This window comes from Ursus americanus, chromosome 3 (assembly GCF_024610735.1).
Source record: "Ursus americanus isolate L20-20 chromosome 3, mUrsAme1.1.p, whole genome shotgun sequence".
Classification (NCBI taxonomy): Eukaryota; Metazoa; Chordata; class Mammalia; order Carnivora; family Ursidae; genus Ursus; species Ursus americanus.
In genome coordinates this window covers 99,952,913-99,974,101 of record NC_142129.1, presented here as the reverse complement: position 1 = coordinate 99,974,101, position 21,189 = coordinate 99,952,913, and the positions used below count along the sequence as shown (strand labels likewise).

Genomic DNA, 21,189 nt, shown 5'->3' with positions numbered 1-21,189 from the left:
TCATAAGTTTATATATATTCTGCTTCTGGAACTTCAGATTTTCTCTTTTTTTTTAGCAAATTATTTTTTCATAGAAGATGACTGCTGTACCTGGGTTTTAAAATATGTTTGCATTACAATAAGCCAAGTGTACCAATTTAACACTCTGTTTATGTATTATATGACTGTTATTTGTTATTTGACAGTTTACATTTTATTCTCAGTTTTAGATTTGCTTTATATATTGCATTATTTTAAAACTTTAAAATAAATATTTATTACTTATATTTTTAAACTTTTTTTTCTGGTGTTTCCTTTATTGAATCTTTCTGATTTATTTTATTCACTTTATGGCTCATTTTCCAACTTTTTTATTGGTATGCTTAAGTCATTTTATTATTCGATAAATAAGTTTTCTTCCAAGCACTGTTTTAGCTATAGAGTACTGTATTATATATGCAATGATGTTATTTATAATGTTTCTAGATTTTTTCTGGAAAATAGTTATTAATTCTTTTTGAGTTATGATTATTTTACGTAAAGAAGTTTTTTCTTTTGCTGATTCTGTTTTTATACTTGCATTTTTATTTCTATTCTATTTAAAATACTTTAATTTTTATTTTTTGTCCTGCTGCATCAGAATTTGACATTTATTTATTTATTTTTAGTTTTCATTTAAATTCCAGTTAGTTAACATACAGAGTCATATTAGTTTCAGGTGTACAACTAGTGATTCAACACTTCCAACACTCAGTGCTCATCGTGACAAGTGCTCCTTAATCCCAATGCCTGTTCACCCATCCCCCACCCACCTCCCCTCTGGTGACCATCAGTGTGTTCTCTATAGTGAAGAGTCTGTTTCTTAGTTTGTTTGTCTCCTTTTTCCCTTCTGATCATTTATTTTGTTTCTTAAACTCCACATGATTGAAATCGTATGGCCTGTGTCTTTCTCTGACTGACTTATTTCACTTGGCGTGATAATCTAGCTCCATCCACATCATTGCAAATGGCAAGATTTCATTCTTTTTTATGGCTGAGTAATATTCCATTATATATATAAATATATGCAATCTTCTTTATCTATTGATCAGTCCATGGACATTTGGGCTGTTTCCATAATTTCGCTATTGTCGATAATGCTGCTATAATATTTTTGTATTCTTTTGGTAAATACCTATAGGTGCAATTGCTGAGTCATAAGGTAGTTCTATTTTTAACTATTTGAGGACCCTTCATACTGTTTTCCAGAATGGTTGCATCAGTTTGCTTTCCCACCAAGAGTATAAAGGAGTTCTCCTTTCTCCACATCCTCACCAACACTAATGAGATTTAATTTTTGTGCTGCTATGGTTTAATGTTCATGCCCTGCAAAAAGCCATGTTGAGATCCCAACGCCAAAGCTGGGAATATTAGGAGGTGGGACCTTTCAGAGGTGTGTAGCCGTCATGAATGGGATTAGATCCTTATAGAAGAGCCTCCAGGGAGGTCCTTCCACTGTGTCGGGTGCAGTGAGAAGGGGTCAGCTACAAACCAGGAAGAGGGCCCTCATTTAAGCATGCTGGAACCGTGATCTTGGACTTCTTAGCCTACAAAGCTGTGAGAAATAAATATGTGATTTTTATAAGCTACCCAGTCTGGTATTTTGTTAGAGCAGACTAACTAATGGACTAACTAATGGACTAAGATGGGCCATTATACGTGTATGACTTTTGAAGTATCCTGTGGACTTTTAAAAAAGAATAGTCCCTGTTTGCATAATATAACATGTATATTTTATGTTTAAGTATTAAGATAGCAGCTAAAAATGTCTTTGGTGTTTATTTTTGTCTGTGAACAATATGTTACATTAATATCTTCTATTGAATATGTTTCCTTCAATTTCTTTTTAATTTTTATAATTCTACTTTATAAAAACTGCAGTTTTATTTGTTGCTTACATAATTATGTTACCATTGTGATTTGAAACCTTTTGCATATATATGTTTTAAATGTATTTAAAGTGGGTCTCCCAAATCCTACCTTTCTGTTTTTAAGATGACAGCTTTTGCTTTGCTTTAATTTATATATTCAGGTAAGACTATGTGCTTTTTTTTTTTTTTTTTTTTGCTTTCTGGATTGTTTTAGTACTTTATAATATTTTTTCTGAAATTGTTTTATTTCAATATGTCATATAGAATATAGAGTTGAACTTTACATGTTTAGTCAAACAAAAGTCATTTTTAATAGTGCATTTGTATTTAGTGATCTGATAACAATGTTCTATCATTTGATATTTCTGTTTACATTTTAATTTTTACTTTTTCACATGGAGATATATTTGTCAATGTTTTGTGCATGACATTCTGTGTTTAAGAGGATTTGTATTTTTATTTTAGTAGTTGCCTTCATGATTATACTTTCAAATTATACATTCGGTTATTTATTTTTAGGTAACATCTTTTCTTCTTCTTGTCCTTTCTTTTCTTCTCCAAAAGAATTTAGGAATTCTGTATTTGCGATTCTGTATTTGTTTGTATTACACGTGTTCCTCGTGTAACCTCCTCTCTCTATATCTCTACCTGATTTTCCCGTCATGTATATTTGGTATTGTGAGGTAACCCCTCAGTTGCAGGAAGGCTGTTCTTTTTAGAGTTTTTGGAGATCTGCTGCCTAAACATGATTTGTTCTTATTTCTTCTCATACTTCGCTGCGGCTTGCTGCTGCAGGGAAAGCACAATTTTGTCTCTACCCTCTTAGGCTCTTTGACTGGGTCTGAGAATTAATTTGACATAGATTAACAGGAGAAAAGCATACAGATCTATTTAGTATTAGTTTTATGAGACAAAAGAACCATTGTAGGGAAATAAAGACCCCAAAATGTGACACAACTAAAATGCTTTTTTATACTAGGTTGAACAAGGAGAAGCAATTGAGGAAAAGTCAGCGCATAGTGAGGAGGCTAAAGGAAGATGAGTTACTTTAACAAGGTCTCTGTACAGAATTCTTTAGACTCCACTCCATGTCTCCAGTGATAAGAATGTTCCCTTCCTACTGGAACAGGGAGAACATCTTTCACATGGGAGTTTGATCTCTGCTTTCGGGAAGAAAATGGGAGGTCAGACTGTTCTCCTTGTGTCTGCTGGTTTTTAAGTATCTTTAGCTCAAATAATCTTGATGCCAAAATGGCATATTTGGGGGTGGCAGATTCTTTCACTCTTCACTGATTTGTACATTTCTGGCTTTTTATCATCCTTAGTGGTTTTGGCAAGTCTTATATAGACTTTAATTTCAAATTTTAAAGCTGCGTAGTTTAGCTGAAAATGGAGTTAACGGATTATTATTACACTGCAACTTTTGCTTCTGTGTGACGTCCGGGAGAGAACAAAGGAAAATCTTTCCTCAGGCCACTGTTTCATATGAGAAGCATCCTAGAGGTTTCATATGAACATCAATTTTGTTTATGTTGTTCACTACTGAATGTTCAACCTTCACAACTGTGCATGGCATGTAGCAAGTGCTTGGTAACCATTTGTTCAATGGCTAAATTAATAAACATGAACAATCCTGCCTTGGAGTATGACTTATTTATCTATGGATCTCAATGTTAAGGGAATTAATCAAAGACAAGATTCAATTGGACTCAATTAACATTATAAGAAGCAGACCTGTCTTGTTATTTTTTTCTCTCTATAATTTCCTTTCCAATTGAATTTCCAATCTATCAGGTAATTTGGTGCAGCTGGTTGATTTCTGTTTTTAGATATTTTTAAAGAATTCAAATGAAGGTTCTATAGATATTCATGTGCAAGTCTTTGTATAATCATATGTTTCCATTTACTTGGAGTAAATATCAAGTAGTGAAATGGTTGGATCACATGGTAGGAATATATACTTCTTAGGTTTTTATTTTGAGATAATTGCAGATTTTAACTATGTTGGAGAATGATCTGGTGCTTAAACAAAAGTCTCATTACACTAGTACCAGTTTTTTGGTATTTTTTATAGCAACTTGAACAGATGAAGACAGGTCTGTCCACTTTCCTTCTTTCCTTTTTCTTACTGATGCTCACGTTTGTTAATTTCAATTTCCCATCCTCAGGTGTCCTGAATCTTTCTTCAGTCTGCTCGGATCTGCTGCTGTAACCCTCTTATAGAGTTGCCATTTCAGTTATTGTTATTTTGCAACTCTAAAATTTTTGTTCAGTTTCATATTATAATTTCTGTCTCTTTGTTGATATTCTAATTTTTTTCATCTATTTTCCCAACTTCCTTTAGTTCTATGTCCTTATTTCCCCTTAGCTCTTTGAGCAAGCTTAAGACAATTGTTTTAAGGTCTTTGTCTAGTAAGTTTAATGCCTGGGCTTCCTCTGGGATGTATCTGTTAATTTACCTTATCATTTGGAAGAGCCACATTTTTCTTCTCTGTGTCCCCTGGTTCAAGGGGGGAGAGTCCTGGAGACTGTCCTGTCACCTGCTCAAACCATGACCTACACTCTGCTGGGAAAGCATGAGGCAAAGGTGAATAAAAATGTCATGAAACTTTCCTGCCCTTTCGAAGATGATTTTTTCTGAATAGACCATTTCTTTTGTGTCTGTCACCCTTTAGCTATTTTCTGAAGAGTTTACAAAGTAAACTTTACATAGACAACATCTGGCTGTTTTTTGATATTTCTGTTAGGGAATGGAATTTGGAGCTGCCAACTCTGCTGTTCTGCTGACTTCATTCCAGTAAACTAGTATTTTTAGAAAGCTCTATACTCACAAAAATGGGCACAGCTTTAGAGGAAATAGTTATAATACATTTTTGAAGTTTGGATTGTAGATGATTAAGTACTAACTGATCGATCATGATCACTAAACCAAAATCCCCAAACAAGGAGTGGGTAGATATAGGAAATGGTATTGTTTGCATAATACAACTTCAGGAATCAACAACACCATAAAGGGGTTAATAAAAACAAAAATAAAAGCCATTGCAAATTTGTTAGACTTTTTTTTTTCCCCTTTTCTTTTCTTGCCTGCTGCTATCTGTTATCACAAAAAGGTTTCTGGAAAGAAGGAGATGGCTTAATCACTTGGGAAATTGACAAGCATTTAAATCAATGGTCATTTATAAAGATATGGGTAAACACCCTCGGGATAACAAAACCAGAAAGCCTTTTCCATTTCTAAACATACATGTCAAGTAGAATGGTTATCAGAACCACTTTTTCCTGTATAAGGAGGCCGTTAGATGGGGACTCTGGTCTTCCGTAGAGAAACACTATTGTCAGGCTATGATTCACAGGGAAGAAACCAGAGAAATAGACCTCTCTCTCCAAGTGGCCTTCCATCTATGGCTATGAAGTCCCATTGGCTGAAGTGAACCAGGAAACAGAGGCTAAACATCTAGTTGGTACAGTCCATAAAGATCAGCCTCCCAGGACTGAGGTGAACGAGAAAATGATGGAGAATACATGGGAAGTAGCTAGCATGTCAGAGGTCTAAAAATGGCTTAAAAAGCAATTACTGCCCAAAATAGCTGCTTTTGCGCTTTATAAAATCTAACTTCTAAAGTTTTGATTGGGCTATCATTTTATTCATTTATTTCCGAAATAAAACACTCAGTAACTTATTCCAGTTAGAATAACTTAGGAAATTATTAGTTACAAGCATTAATGCAGGGATTGATGTTCTGTGGGACTTTCTATGTATCAATACTACAGATGGAAGTTAATTTTAATGTTCTTACACAGTGTACATTTGATGTCCACATTCAAAAAGTTACGATTCAGCTTCCTTTACCTTCTGGATGCATGTTTCTTCCATCACTAATCACCTCTTCTATGTCATATCAAAAGTTCTGCATATGTCAAAATGGCAAAAACCTTATTTTTTCAGAAAATAGAAAAACAAGTTGATGAAACAGATATTTTTAATCTAAACACAATTGCAGTTCTTTTTTTTTTCTTCCATAGGATTACACTTTTGATGCCCAAAGCAAATTATCTGAACAAAGCAGAAAAAGGAAACCAGTTGTATACTGTTGGGAGGTAAATCCCTGGGTTTCTCAGAGCCCTGGCTGTCCTTTATTGTGCTCTGTCTTTGCAAGAATGTTTGTCTAGTGGAGAACTTTGAGAAGCAGAGACAGCACCTCCCCCAGAACAAAGAGTAGGCCTGCTTACTGTCTGATATAATACATTTGATATCTTTCTCCAAAGAGAAAGGTAGTCATGCTTATTTCCCATTATAAACAGTTTCTGGAATACCATTCACTCCCGGTGAAGGTGTCGCCTGGCCTTCTTCGTGTTACTCTGTGACGGCGGGACTGGGGAAACCAGTCGGGGGAAAAATGTTGGCATTCCGACTATCACTATTGCCATAATAAAATCCTTTGTCTGTGACACAGAAGTCTTGTTTCTTCTGCCAGCACCAATTAAACTGGGGCAGTTGATTTGCCAGTTAAAAGGAATGTAAAATAACAGAGCCTTCATGGTTCTTGACACTTTTGTTAAGAGAGAGGGAAAACTGAGAGAAATGTGCTTTCTGGAAGAATAAGGTTGGGCATCCAGTGTACTTTTCAGTGGGATTTGAAGGAAGTCCATGGTAATCAATAGAAAATATATTAACCAAACTCTATACCTCACTGGGGAGTAAACGAGGAGGACTTTATTACCAAGCGGGCAGCCAGACTCAGATTAATCTCACTGTAAACAGGCAGTGCTAACAATTGCCCCGGGTGGGCAGAAAGTTCAGACTTCTTCCAGGCCACAGTTTAGGAGAGGCACACCACCAGAACATGAAAGAGAAGGGTGGTGGGGGGAAGGAGGGAGGTTGAGGAAGAGGAAATCTGTGAACAATATGAGCAGAAGTCAAACAAATTGTTAGAACCTTGGCTTTTGGGTGATTCACTTGCGAGATGAAGGGCCAGTGGACGAAATGCTCATTTAGGAAAAGTGGTGATGCATGGACCATCTTTAGGCTTCCTTCAGTTTATCTTACAGACCTTAGATCCATTCAGATAAGATAGTAACAACTTTTGTCGTGGTTGTTGCTACTGGAGAGGGTCCTGCTGCTATAAGAAAGTATGGCCCTCTCAGTAAAATTTCCCTGATACAGACACTGCCATGGGAAACCACAGATAAAGAGTTGACTTGTTCACTTTTTATTTTGTTGCTTGTGCTTTGGGTGTCAATCAAAAAAAAAAAAAAAAGAATAATAATTGCCATGACCCATCCATCTGACCCATCCAGATTTTTTTTCCCTGTTTCTTTCAGGCATTTTATGGTTTCAGGTCTTACACTGAAGTCCTTAATTCGTTTTTTAGTCAATTTTTGTGAGTGGTGGAAGATAGGGGTCTAGTTTCATTCTTTTACATTTGAATATCCAATTTTCCTAGCACCATTTACTGAGGAGACCATCTTTTCCCCACTGAGTATTCTTGAATACCTCATCAAATATTAGCTGAAGGAATATGCATGGGTTTATTTCTGGGCTCTCAATTCTGTTCCATTGGCTTACTGTTTTTATTGTCTGTTTTTATGTCAGTGCCATACGGTTTATATTACTATAGCTTAAAATCAGGAAGTGCAATGCCATCGACTTTGTTCTTTCTCAGGAATGCTTTGGCTGTTTGGGGTCTTTTGTGGTTTCACATACATTTTAGGATTTTTTTTTTTCTACTCCTGTAAAGAAATGCTATTGGAATCTTGATAGGGATTACAGTAAGTCCATAGATGACCTTGGGTAGTATGGAAATTTAAAAATATTATTTTAACCCATGAAAATGGGATATCTTTCCATTTATTTGTGTTTTCTTCAATTTCTTTCATTGATGTTTTATGGTTTTTAGTGTAGAGCTCTTTCATCTCCTGGATGAAATTCATTCCTAAATATTTTATTGGTTTTGATGCTATTGAAAATGGGATCATTTTCTTCATTTCTTTTTCACATAATTCATTGTTAGGGTATATAAATTACACCAATTTTAAAAGCTTCTGCACAGAAAAAGAAATGACAACAAAATGAAAAGACAACTTATGAAATGAGAAAAATAATTGAAAATCATTATCTGATAAGGGATTATATCCCAAATATATAAGAAATATATAACTCAATAGCTAAAAGAGAAAAAATTCCACTTAAAAATGGGCAAAGAATGTGAATAGACAGTCTTCCAAAGAAGATACAGGAATGGCCAACAGGTATGTGAAAAGGTGCTCAACATCACTAATCATTAAGAAAATAGCAAATCAAAACTGCAATGAGATAGTACATCACGCCTATTAGAATGGCTATTACAAAAAGACAACAGATAACAAAATACTGGTAAGGATGTGAGAAAAGGAAACCTTTGTGCACTGTTGGTGGGAATGTAAATTGGTGCAGCCACTCTGGAAAACAGTATGGAGGCTCCTCAAAGTTAAAAATAGAACTACTATATGAACCAGCAATTTCACTTCTGGATATTTATCCGAAGGAAACAAAATTTCAATCTTGAAGAGTTATCTGCACCTTACATCCATTGCAGCATTATTTATAGTAGGGAAGACATGGAAACAACCGAAGTGTCCACTGATAGATGAATGGGTAGAGAAAGTGTGGTATATGTGTGTGTGTGTGTGTGTATATATATATATATATATATATATATATATATATACACACACAAATGTATATGTAGAGTGGCACATATATATTTATTTATATGGAATATTACATATATAATGGAATATATATTATATATATATATAATGGAACATTTTATATATATAATGGAATATTATTCATCCATAAAATTTTTTTTAAATGACATTTTTAGAGACAAGGATGGAACTTATGGGCATTTTGCTGAGTGAAATAAGTCCCACAGAAAAAGACAGATATTGTATATCTCTCTCACATGTGGAATCTAAGAAAAACTCATAGAGACAGAGAACAGATTAGTCGTTGCCAGAGGCAGGGGTGGAGGATGGAGAATTGGATGAAGATGTTCAAAATGTGTGAGACAAATAATTACTAGGGATGTAATGTACAACATAATGACTATAGTTAACACTGCTCTATGGTATATTCAGAAATCGTTAAGAGAGTAGATCCTAAAAGTAATCATCACCAGATTAAACAAAACAAAACAAACAAAAACCCCACAAAAAACCCTACGTTTTGGGGCGTTATCTATATGAGCTAATGGATGGTGATAAACTTACTGTGGTAACCATTTCACAATATATGAAAGTCAAGTCATTATACTATAAGCCTTACACTTACACAGAGCTGTATGTCAATTATATCTCAATAAAACTAAAAAATAAAGAAAACAAAATTGGTGCTCAGGCTCAAACTGCCTTTGGCAAAACCAAGGTGGAGCATTACATTAGAAAGAACACCAGACTGTCCGAGTAGTAGATGTGATGTTGGGAAGAAGGTTGGATTTTTTTCTAGGCAAAATTAATTTTGGAATGGAATTTATTTGGAATTTATTTTGGAATGAGGGAAAAAGTGAATGAATGAAGAGATCTGTCTTTAGGTCTTTATTTCCGGCTTCCATTGCCAATTTTCCAATAGAAGGAGATTCAGTTCCCATTTTTAATCTAATTGCAGTGATATTTTTGCCACTTACAGATTCCTTTTGAGAATTGTTTCATTCCTGGTTTTCAGGTATTTTTTGTTTGTTATAAATCTTTAAATGGGGTACCTGTGTAACTCAAAATGCTGTGTGAAACTTTCAAGGTGTATGTGATTCAAAGTTTGAAATTATGTCTTTAGTTATAAAATTTTTAAAAATGTAAAAAAGAAGCTTATTAAAAACTGACAAGGCACTAAATCACAATGGATTTTATTCAAATTCCAGAACTGTATCATATCTACATTATTTTTATTATATGCTAACCTTGTTAGGCTATGAGGACTTTTACCGATAGAACATATGTAACAGAAGAGTGAAAAATGTAAGGACAGCAATGGTGTCCATGATATTGCAGGATTTTAATTCAGGTTTAGCTCTGAGCTCCCAAATGTTAAAATGGGAAGGGAAATTTAGAAAATGGTTTTCAAATTCTTCACTCCATCTGTCCTTCAGCTTCAAGTCGATTTTGGAGTTTACAGATTTGGGGCATCTCCCCCCAGTCCCCACCCAGGGCTTCTGATCTAGCAGAGACGGTAAGAATCAATGGAAGCCACATGAAATTTGGTTTCATCCTGACAGGTTTGGATCCTGACTCTGACCTCATTAGCTATGGACATGTTTATATGGCTCAGTTGTTTTACTAGAAATAAATAACAACAGAATAAGTTTAAGGAAGTATAATTCTAATACTAGAAGGTTTATTAATATTTGTTGCTTGTTCATTATATATGAGGTGATGTGTCAAGCTTTTATCACAACTTACCAGTAGAGTATTCCCTCAATTTTTCATTTTCCCAGGAAAGGCGATGTTTCTCAGGTAAGAGAATAATTTGGGGACCATGTGGACTTCAGCTCCGGGCCTGGCAACACTAAGCACCACACAACAGTGCCTCCCACAGGACATTTGACACAAGGTTTGAGAAGGGATACCTTCCTCTCCTTCCTCTCCTTCAAGATACCATAAGATTTAACTCCAAAATACGTCAAATCAGAAGAAAGTCACATTATGCCACTTTTTCACAGAATTAATGGAACAGAAAATGAGATATTACGCTCAAGTTAGTAAAGGTGTCTGATTTTTTTTTTTAATTTCTCTTAAGGAAAATCTAATTTTTGTTGTCTAATGGCCATATAGATGGAGCCAATAATATTGTCCTTTCAGAGGGTATTTATATCCATGATAAACTAATATTCTCCCATATGATGGAGGCCACTGGATAATATTGAAGGTTTTCCCTGATTACCTATTAATCCTATTAAGGTTAATTTATACATTGACAAAAGACTTTGACTTCACATCAAACATATCTTGAACAGAGAAATAGTCTTTGAAAGCATGGTTCTGGGTGTGTGTGTGTGTGTTTGCGTGTGTGTGAATTTAATGAACTGAAAAACGCTCACATCCTAGACATGCTCCACTGACCATGTTATAGGTTCTATGATGGTGTCTTTTATTATTCATTTGGATATGTGTTATCGTCTCTGTGAGCACAGACTTTAAAGCATTGTCACTAAAACTGATGTGTTGATATTGATATATGACTCATGCATCAAAATGTCCGATAACAGAAATGTGCACAGAAGTCTCCAGGAGGTCACATAAAGATTAGGGATTTTTAGTTTGCTAATTTTGGAAGAGAGGGAAATATAAACATAAATTTTACAAACACTAACGAGTCAAGGAGTTTTTAACATGCGGCAATGGAGGAGTTTAGCAATTGGATCTGATGTTTTATGCCAGAACATAAAGCCCAGCACCCAGTCGGGGAGGTGGACTTAGTTGTGATGAGTCCCTGCAGACAATTTAGAGGCTGTCCCTGCCCCACCAATGACCCAGTTCACTCGCTGACATTCCTGGAACATAGCCATGAGTTCCTAGCACAGCTTGGCAGCTGAGAGCAGTATAAAGAGGGTTCATTTTCACGTCAACTTCAACTTTTCCAGCATCAGTATTTCTTGCAATCCTACTGCTGATTCCTACCACAATTACGAGACTATGCAGAGTGGATTTCCTCCAAGGGAGGAAGTTACTGAGTAATTTGAGATACACCTCACATCTCCCTAATTTCTTATATATACATATGCTGATCTTCTAGTAAATCCATTGGAAGTGTTAATAGTAAAGGAAATACAAAAGCAAAGTAAATGGGATAGACTTTTAAGGTATGCTGTTTTGTATAAGGGAATTGCATGTGGGCAAGAAACTGCTATTTTATACCCCCTTTATGTCACTGACCTACTCATCCACTGCTGTCTTTCTTCTGATGTCAGACTGCAACAACTTCACTGGCCAGCAATAATTCTCTCCTATCAATTGGGTATGTTTACGTGCAGCTAAAATATCTGTCTCTTATCCAAATAGTCTCAATTTGGGGAAATTTTACAAGAAACTTTTTTGAGAAAATAAGGAAAGACTTTGATACTCAGCATTTCTCGTCTAAGAGATTATCTTAAGTAACTAACCAGGTAAGGGCACAAACATGTGTTAGGAATGTCTAAATAAGGAATGGTGAGTGGATCAGATTAAATACTGCAGGGGCACCTGGGTGGCACAGTCAGTCAACCATTGGACTCTTGGTTTCAGCTCAGATCATGATCTCCAGGGTCGTGAGATTGAGCCCCAAATGGGGCTTTGTACTCAGTATGAAGTCTGCTTAAGACTTTCTCTTTCTCTGGGGCGCCTGGGTGGCGCAGCCGTTAAGCGTCTGCCTTCGGCTCAGGGCGTGATCCTGGCGTTCCGGGATCGAGTCCCTCCTCCGCTATGAGCCTGCTTCTTCCTCTCCCACTCCCCCTGCTTGTGTTCCCTCTCTCGCTGGCTGCCTTTCTCTGTCAAATAAATAAATAAATCTATAAAAAAAAAAAAAAAAAGACTTTCTCTCTCTCTTTCCCTCTATCCTTCCCCCACTCTCTCTGTCTCTAAAATAAATAAATCAATCCTTAAAAAAAGAGATTAAATGCTACATAACATAAAATATGATTATATGTAGCAATGTTTACAGGAAATATGTCAACAACATACTGAAAGGTAAGAAAGGTAGTCTATAAATTATTATGTATTAAGTCTTTATAATTGTTAAAATTGTATATTTTTATACAAGCATAGTGATAGAAATTGGAAAGATATTCACCAAAATGTTAAGCTTGGTAATAGAATTATGAGTGGCTTTTAAGAGTCCTTTTTTATATACTTAATGTACTATTAGAATTACAATGAAAATATATTAGTTTCATGATCAAAAACATTAGAGCAATTTTCATTCTTCAAAGACAAAAAAAGACATTAAGAAAAAAGAAGTTACATAAGGGAAATAGGTATAAAAAGATACCATGGACCATATAAAGTATGATCTTTATAGTCTAAGTCTCATTTTATATAACATTTTTAAAAATTAAGAAAATATGCATTATCTAATTTACAAAAGGATGCTTTATTTTTAGACCCAATGCTTAATATAAGGATATTTTGGCTTTCCCCAGCATTTTAATATGCTTATCTCAATAGCTTAATAAAATGTCTTGGAAACCCCTTACCTGTGGTACATTTATACTTCAATATTATCTTCACATTTCACATGTGCAAATTAGAACAGGTGCAAGAATTGTAGATTAGAATGTCAAATGGGCTAGTGATAATATCCTATATGGTGCATTGTCTCTGCTAATATCTTAATTACTTATGCAAAAGAAAGCTCTGAAATATGTTCAGTAGCATAAGTGGTTCTTCAGCGTTAGTGTGTATGAGAATCAGCAAGGGAGCCCATTAAGATACTGTTTTCTGGGTTCCACTCTGAGACAGTGAATTAATAAATCGAGAAGACCCTGTAATCTACAATTAGGGCAGCATCCTCAGGTAATTATAAGGCAGAAATTCAGAAACTAAACTTTGTGAAATATTGTTCTATAGATTAATATGTGGTTCCTTTCTTGAATGCATCTACAAAGAAATATTTATTTATTTATTTATTATTTTTTAAAGATTTTATTTATTTGTCAGAGAGAAAGAGAGCACACACAAGCAGGGGGAGCAGCAGCCAGAGGGAGAAGCAGGCTCTCCGCTGAGCAGGGAGTCTGATGTGGGATTCGATCCCAGAACCCTGGGATTGTGACCTGAGCCAAAGGCGGCCGCTTAACCCACTAAGCCACCCAGGCCTCCCAAGAAATTTTTTTTTTAAATCACAGGTAAAGTAACATTTTCTTTCCTCATATATATTATGAGCAAGACATTGTGTGGGACACTGCAAGGAATACAAGGGAAAAGTGCCAACTCTCTAAATGACTAGTACATTACTCTGTATAATTTATAGATTTATATTTATTTATAGACACTCTAAGTCTGTAGAGATAAAATAGATTATAAAATCAATGTCATGAAAATTAAGAGATTGGTTAGTTCCATCTGATTAGGAAATAGTGGCCCCAAGGAAGAAGGGACACTTAATGATATCAGGGAGGTTGGATTAAGTTTTATTGAAGAGATAAAGAAAGTGAAGAAAAATGTAGAGATTAGAATTTCAGGATGGGTGTGGGAATTGGATGCAGTCTGTTACGTCTATATTTGGAGAACGGGGTTAACTGTGAAATTTGGAATCTAAAGAACTTTGCAATATTCAAGAATGTCAGCTTTATAATTTAGAAAATGTGGACATAGCTATTTCTTAACAGGCAGGTGAAAGATTCAGTGTTGTGTTTTAGAAGGAAATTTCCCTTAGCCATGTGCACACTGGGTTGGGAAATGGGAAAAGTGGATAGCACAGGAGTAATGGTGGTGGTGAGTTCGGGAACACACAAGGAAAATAAATACTGGAACTCAGTTCTGAAGTAAAGTTGAAGCATGTTGTGATTTATTAAATGTGAAAAGCATAAAGATTTGGGGATAGGATTATATTCTCTGAAGTTTCTATCTTAAGTTTTAGAAAATATGCACATGTCCTTAATGTGGGCAAGGGAGCCTTAAGGGGAGTTGGAGGCATGATGGTAAGAGCACTGACGTGCCGCGTGGTGACCTAACGCCTTTATCACCTACTGCTGCTCTATCGTGTGTAATCGAGGAATATTTCATTATTCAAGACCCAAGCTGAAGGATCCTCCCTCTACAGAACTGTTTTCAGTCTTGTGTTTCTAGATTGAGAAGCTGTTTGTCAGTGTAGTCAGCAGAGCAGAAACACACTCTGTAATACACCATTTTGAAGAAGATACCATGTAGTGGATACGGAAGATTTGCATACTCTCAAAATCACCCTACAGAATATTTGTCTCTTTGCAGAAACTAGAGAAGTGAAAAAAAAGAAGCGGGGTTATTTTGTAGTTTCTCTATCCTAAATAGAAAAACACAAATTATATATGCATACACTTATAAAAGCATACTGTTGAATTCCCATTTTCTGAAAAGTAGAAGATGGCTGTGAAGATTTTTTTTTCCATTTTTAAACTTTTTTTATATTGCTGTGACTTTAATGTCAATATTCAATAAAGCACCTTCTGGTGCTTTTGATATGAAAATGTGATTGCTATTGAACATTAAACAAGGGATGCTGGTAATTTTATGACAATTATGTGTTAGCTTTCCATACCAAAACAATGGTAATCAAATCTCATGCTTGAGAACTTTAGCTGATTGTCATAGGGAGAAGCATCCTGCCACCAGTGGCGTAATTATAGAGGAACATTAATGGGATATTTCACCTTCCTTTGAAGGGTAGGGCTAAGTCATTGTAACGGATATAATGCAGCTATGGGCTGATGGGCTGATGTAGCTTATCAAATCGTGTGCTCAGATGTATTTGCATTATATTCCATTTAAATGCCATGTATTATAATTCAGTTACATTTCCATGTTTAAGGAAATGAGCTTGATACTCCCATCTGCTACAGGGTATATGGGTCTTCTGAGAATAGAAAAGAAAGAACTACTCTTGTATGCCATTTCACATTTCCTTGGAGTGAGACTGATTCTCATTTGTATAGGATTCTAAGCAAAATTTCTGCTTTTACTACTTTTTTCTCACCTTTCATACCAAGAGAATTCTTGAACCTATCGCACTGGAGAGAAGGACCTTTTCTATGGTCCAGAAAATCGGTCAAATGCTGCAAAGACACAGTGTATATGTGAAAAGTGTGTAGGAATCAACACTATACAATTCAGAGGTTACCATGGAATTTATTTTCATAATGTAACAAAAATAAAACATGCAAGAAAAAGTTTGCCAATGTTTGGTCTGCATTTTAAATGTTCCTGTGAGTTTTGTGTGCATACTTATGATGATAATAGGTCACGAAAACTGGCACCGTACCCAAACAAAGCAACAGGGATTTTCACATTTCGTTTTGGAAGTAATTTTGCCAGGGGAGATTTCAACTTGTGAGTAAAAGGATGATTGTATAATGCACATATGCTTCAGCCCCCCCCAAAAAAAAAAAAAAAAAAAGAAAAAGAAAAAAATAAAAATATATCTGTATAGGTACAAAAGTATATCTCTGTAAATTAGGTCTTTTTATGAACCCAGGTGATTCCAAGGTTAAGCAGACCAGAGGGGACCAGTACATTGGTATTAGCAGTCATTATAATTGGCAGCTCTTGAAGACCATATTCAGTCCGTAGAGGGTAATTATCAGGGTACATCTGAGATCTAATTTTAGCAAAGGAATTTAGAAACTTTAATATGAATAATGATGATTATAGCTAACATTTAAGAATTTGCAATGTATCAGACGCTTTATATACCTTATCTCACTTAATAAAATCATCCTATGGGATAACTGTTATTTTTACCAATTCTACAGCTGTGAAAGCTAAGACTCACAGAGAAATAAGAAATTCGATGAAGTTCATTGAGTTTGTATGTGACCAGGACTCAACTACAAGTTTGTCTAACTCACTGGCATGATGCAAAATGATTAAAAAGTAGCTCTCAAAAGAAAGGTCATTTTTTGTAGGCCTTTGCCAATGTCCATGGTGTAAATACCCTTACCATGACCAATGCAGAGTAAAGAACTAAGTAAAATCTACTCTCATAAAGTTTGAGTGCATCCTTACACACCATTGAACTTTGACTCCAAAACCCATTATTTTTACTATTAAGTTATACTGTAAGCCATAAATAAAAGGAGAGAAAAGACAGAAACAGCAAAAGAAACAAAAAAGTAAACTTTTTCAGTGGGATTCTGACAAGGTTTCTCTTCTTAGTAATCACGTTGAGGAGTTCTTGTTCAGATCTTACATCCAGCCGAAGGCTCATCATCCTAGAGGAGCTTTCCAATAAAATTGACTATTTCCAATTTAGGACGAGCCTCAATGCTTTGGAATTAATATATAGGACAAACACACCCATTTATTACAGTTGGAATTAGTGTATAGGACAAAACAGCTGTTTATTACTGATCAACACAATATGGGAGATAGAAGAGTAGGTGAGTCAAAAAGAAAGGAACAAAAGCTCGAGGAACTCTTCCTAGAAAAGCTACCAATGACTGAGTTAGAAACGTCTAAGAGGGATAAAAAGGTGATATTTAACTGACGTCTCCTACTTCTTGGTGACCCTTTATGTTGGTTAGACCATTAAAATTTCAAAATAGTATTTAAGGTACATATTATTATGGTGCTGAATTTATAGATAAGCAAAATAAGGATTACAGTTTATGCTAGGAAATTAGCAGAGGCCAACTCCACCTCAGATTTGCCTTAATCTTCTGTATTTTGGACTGTTCCCCTCGGTCCAAAAACAAACAGAATCTGTCCAGTTTATATCCACACTCTACATACTCCCACATCTACTTCTTTATGGACGCTGTTTATGTTTTTCACATCTCGATGCGACTTGGTCCAAGGTTTATTTAAGGTAATTTCCATTCTTTTTCAAAGGAAACCTGTGTTATAGGATTCTCCCATTTTCCAATTAATTAGATGAGTAAAAAGTACATGGAGAATATACAATTATATTTATTAAATGATTGGTTTTTCTCCACTCTGGTCGTCATTCCCTCATAGTCTTAAAAGAAATTAACCTTTTCAATTACAAATTTCTGTTTTCACAATAACGTATTCCTACTGTAACATCTGTAACAACATGCTCCCATTTGTCAAGCTAAATCTCAGTCTCCCATGCTGACTGCTAGCACATAAATACAGCCTGACTTCACCACTTTTTTTTTTTAAGATTTATTTATTTATTTATTTGAGGCGGTAGGGGGGGAAGGAGCAGAAGGAGAGGAGAGAATCTCAAGCAGAGTGCAGAGCCTGAAGATGGGCTTGATCTTAGGAACCCATGGTCATGACCTGAGTTGAAACCAAGAGTTGGATGCTTAACCGACTGAGCTACCCAGCTGCCCCACTGGCTTCATCACTTTTAACTTTCTTTTTCTTTCTCTCCATCCCCACCCCCAACCTTACAGCCTGTAAATATGTAGAGAACACGTGCTAAATAAATGGTTGTCACCTGGTCGATATAAGACTTTGGTGATTAAATATTGAAGAGAGGGATGGAAAAACTATTAAAAATGCAGTGTATTTTAATGGAATCACAGAATATGCTTTGGCAGGAAAATGGAGAATGTCTATTTTAAACTTTTCATTGAATATGGAGGAAATTGAGAACAGAGAACATTTATTCTTGCTGGAAATTAATTTTAGGAATATATTGCAAAGAATTAGAAACCTTAAGCAGTAACTTTTAAAAGGAATCACAAATACACATAAATATGAAAAATACATTTTTCTGAGGTTACATATATTTTGCGACAAAATGAGATCACAATCTAATATCTGAAATGTATTAAGACTTTATTGTGTGCCAGACAAAGGGCAAGTACTTTCCATGAAGTGTTATTTTAGAGGAAGTTGGTTGGCAATAAATTCTCTTAGTTTTCCTTTCTCTGAGAATGTCTTGATTTCCTTTTCACTCCTGTAACACATGAAGTATCACTTTAACCCTTACAACAGCCCAACGTGCTGAGTACTGTTATTATCCCTTCCTTCAAAATGCAGAAACTGAAGCTTAGGGAGATTGGCTAAGTCCTCAGGGTTCCCAGATCCTAACTGACGGAGCAGGTGTATAAATCCTCCTCTGACCCCCAATTCCAGGATTGGGAGCAGTATATTAAATATGTTAATTCTATTTGTTTTAACCTTATTTGTCTCAATTCCAGCCTCAGTTAAGTTCATTCTAGATGATTCTCAAGGAGCCCAGGAAAGTCTATATATGCCTATTGGAGATATTGATCTCGATCCTGTGGCCTGACTCCAGATCTCTCAGATAATACTTCTTACCAAAGCAAGTGTTACTGTCAGGAGTTTTAAGCTCATCATCAGTGCCCACCGTGGTGTAATCACCAACACAGAAACAACACTGACGGGGTATTCACCCACACAGACATCTGCCAGAGCTCTGGTAATGCTGCCAACTCTTGTCCAGAGGCTGTATCTTTCCTGAGGGGGCTGATGCCCAGGGCCTCTTCACGTCAGGATCATAAGGTTGCCTCTAGGCTTTGCCCGGCAGGCTTCACGGAAAGAAGGTACTGTCCCCACTGCAGCCTCAGTGTAAAAACTCAGAATGTCACAGTTGTCTGAGGGCATTGGCCTTAAGAACTCAGTCCTCCCTGGACCTGCCCTGTTCATCTGCATATCTGGGGGTAGTCTTACCTTTTTATAGATTTTATTTATTCTTTATTTATTTCTTATTTATTTATTTATTTAGCACGGGTGGGGGGAGGGGCTGGAGAGAGAGAATCTCCAGCAGACTCTGTGCTGAGAGGAGCCGATGTGGGGTTTGATCCCACGACCCTAAGATCATGACCTGAGTCAAAATCAACAGTCAGATGCTTAAGTGACTGAGGTGCCTCTGGGGGTCATCTTATTGGAGATCTTAATTTGGGGACCTCCTTATTGGGAGACTCCACTGGGGCCCCACTGATGCTGTACTTTTCCACCCTCAGGTCTTCCTCACTCCTTCCTCCTGTGTCCCCCCACCCATCAGCAGTGTCCCTGACAGTGAGATGATCCTCGTCTATGCTACCTGCCAACTGCTCCCAGCAGGTGCTGTTCCACAGAGAGCAATGGGACACTGAGGAGCAGCAGTCCTCTCGGGAGTCTGGCCTGCATCCTCTGCAGTATGTGAAGGGGGCTCGACTGCTGCTTTCTGTGTAACGTGTGCTCATGGACCCCTGATTGCTCCTGCAGGTGAGCCCACAGATGCCCATCCCTGTTGTCCGCACCTTAGGGTTTACCACTTATTGTCCTCGATGCTTTTGTTGGGAAGGTTATGAAAGCTTTTTCTTCTTAGTATCTTACAGTAGTTCAGAGAAAAGCACCTTCTGTTTTACTGACTGTTTATTGGTTACCTTTCTACCCTTAGGATTCAAAGTTGGAACAGAGGTCAATCTATTTGGCAGATGAAGTTGTATGATTTGAACCACTCTTTTGCCCTTGGCCCTTTTTCTTTTTTTCTTGAATTCATATCTGCTTTCACATTTTCTTCCATTTGGAAAAGTTTTGTGTTCTCATGTAACGTTACCATAAAGCTCTTTCATATCATTATCTCAATTCAGCTTTAAAACAACTCTGAAAGGGCAGTAGGAAAATATTATTTCCCATGTTGTAGATAACAGGATCAAACTCACTGCTGTTCAGCCCTTGCTTCTGTGCCATGGATTTGAATTCAGTGCTGTCCAATAAAATTCAATTTTATTTCAACTAAACCGTTACCATAGACTCTCTTCAAAATATGTAGTTCCTAAAACTGAAATGAGCAGCAGAGTTGATTTTTTTTTTAAATAATAGGTTTGAAATGTGTGAGTTAGCAGGGAAAATAATGTAAAGTAGCAGATCTGGTTTATTGGTCGAGACCTTGTGCAGAAAACTAGGGAGAGTTATACAGCAAGTATTAGATATGATTTCATTTTCAAACGGAAAAATAAATCCTGAAGGAAAAGATTAAGTGAATGCAAACTGTAGGACTATACCAGTTGCACCCATGTTACCAATCATTGACTGACCAGCAACTTGAGGCACTGGGCGGTAAGTGACAAGGGCAGCTAATCAAGCATTAGGATCAAAAGGAATAATTTTCATTTTTGTCTCTTTTTCAAGTCATGTGGCACAAAGAAGTGTAAATTAATAGATGTTACGGGCACCCTAGGACATCTCTTCCAAGCTAGATTTTAACAACTCCCTCTGATATTTCTTGATTAACCTAGAATCCCAATATAGTATTCTCAGGAAAACACATCAGATTAAGTCAGCATTTCATTACTTATGAATATAGTAAAAATACAAAGGGGATATTGTGAAATGAAATTACACAAAATTAATCTTACCATTAAAATGTTTGAATTTTATCTCGCAAACATCTTTTTAAAATACATCCAGTGCAACATACTATCAAAAATGGTGAGCTACGTGGGGGTCCTAATTTTATACCTTTAAGGGTAGATGTTTTATAAAGTTTCCTTAATAAAGCACATATTTTAAACATTAATTGTTCTTCCTTCTGGCAGATGAAATGATGTTTTAGACCACTGAAGGCTATAAAAAATTGCTAGCGATATCAATTCATAAAATTAATTAGAAAAGGTATTTTTTGCATCTGCTTGTTTTTTCCCCCTATTCCTCTGATAAAAAGCTACACATATAA

The 21,189-nt window shown here is 36.0% G+C and overlaps 1 pseudogene; it reads right to left on the bottom strand.

Annotated features, from left to right (window-relative positions):
* LOC123786282 (casein kinase I pseudogene) overlaps positions 1–19,756 on the bottom strand; it is a 43,644-nt pseudogene extending 23,888 nt beyond the window's left edge.
* Between the last annotated feature and the right edge of the window lie 1,433 nt (positions 19,757–21,189).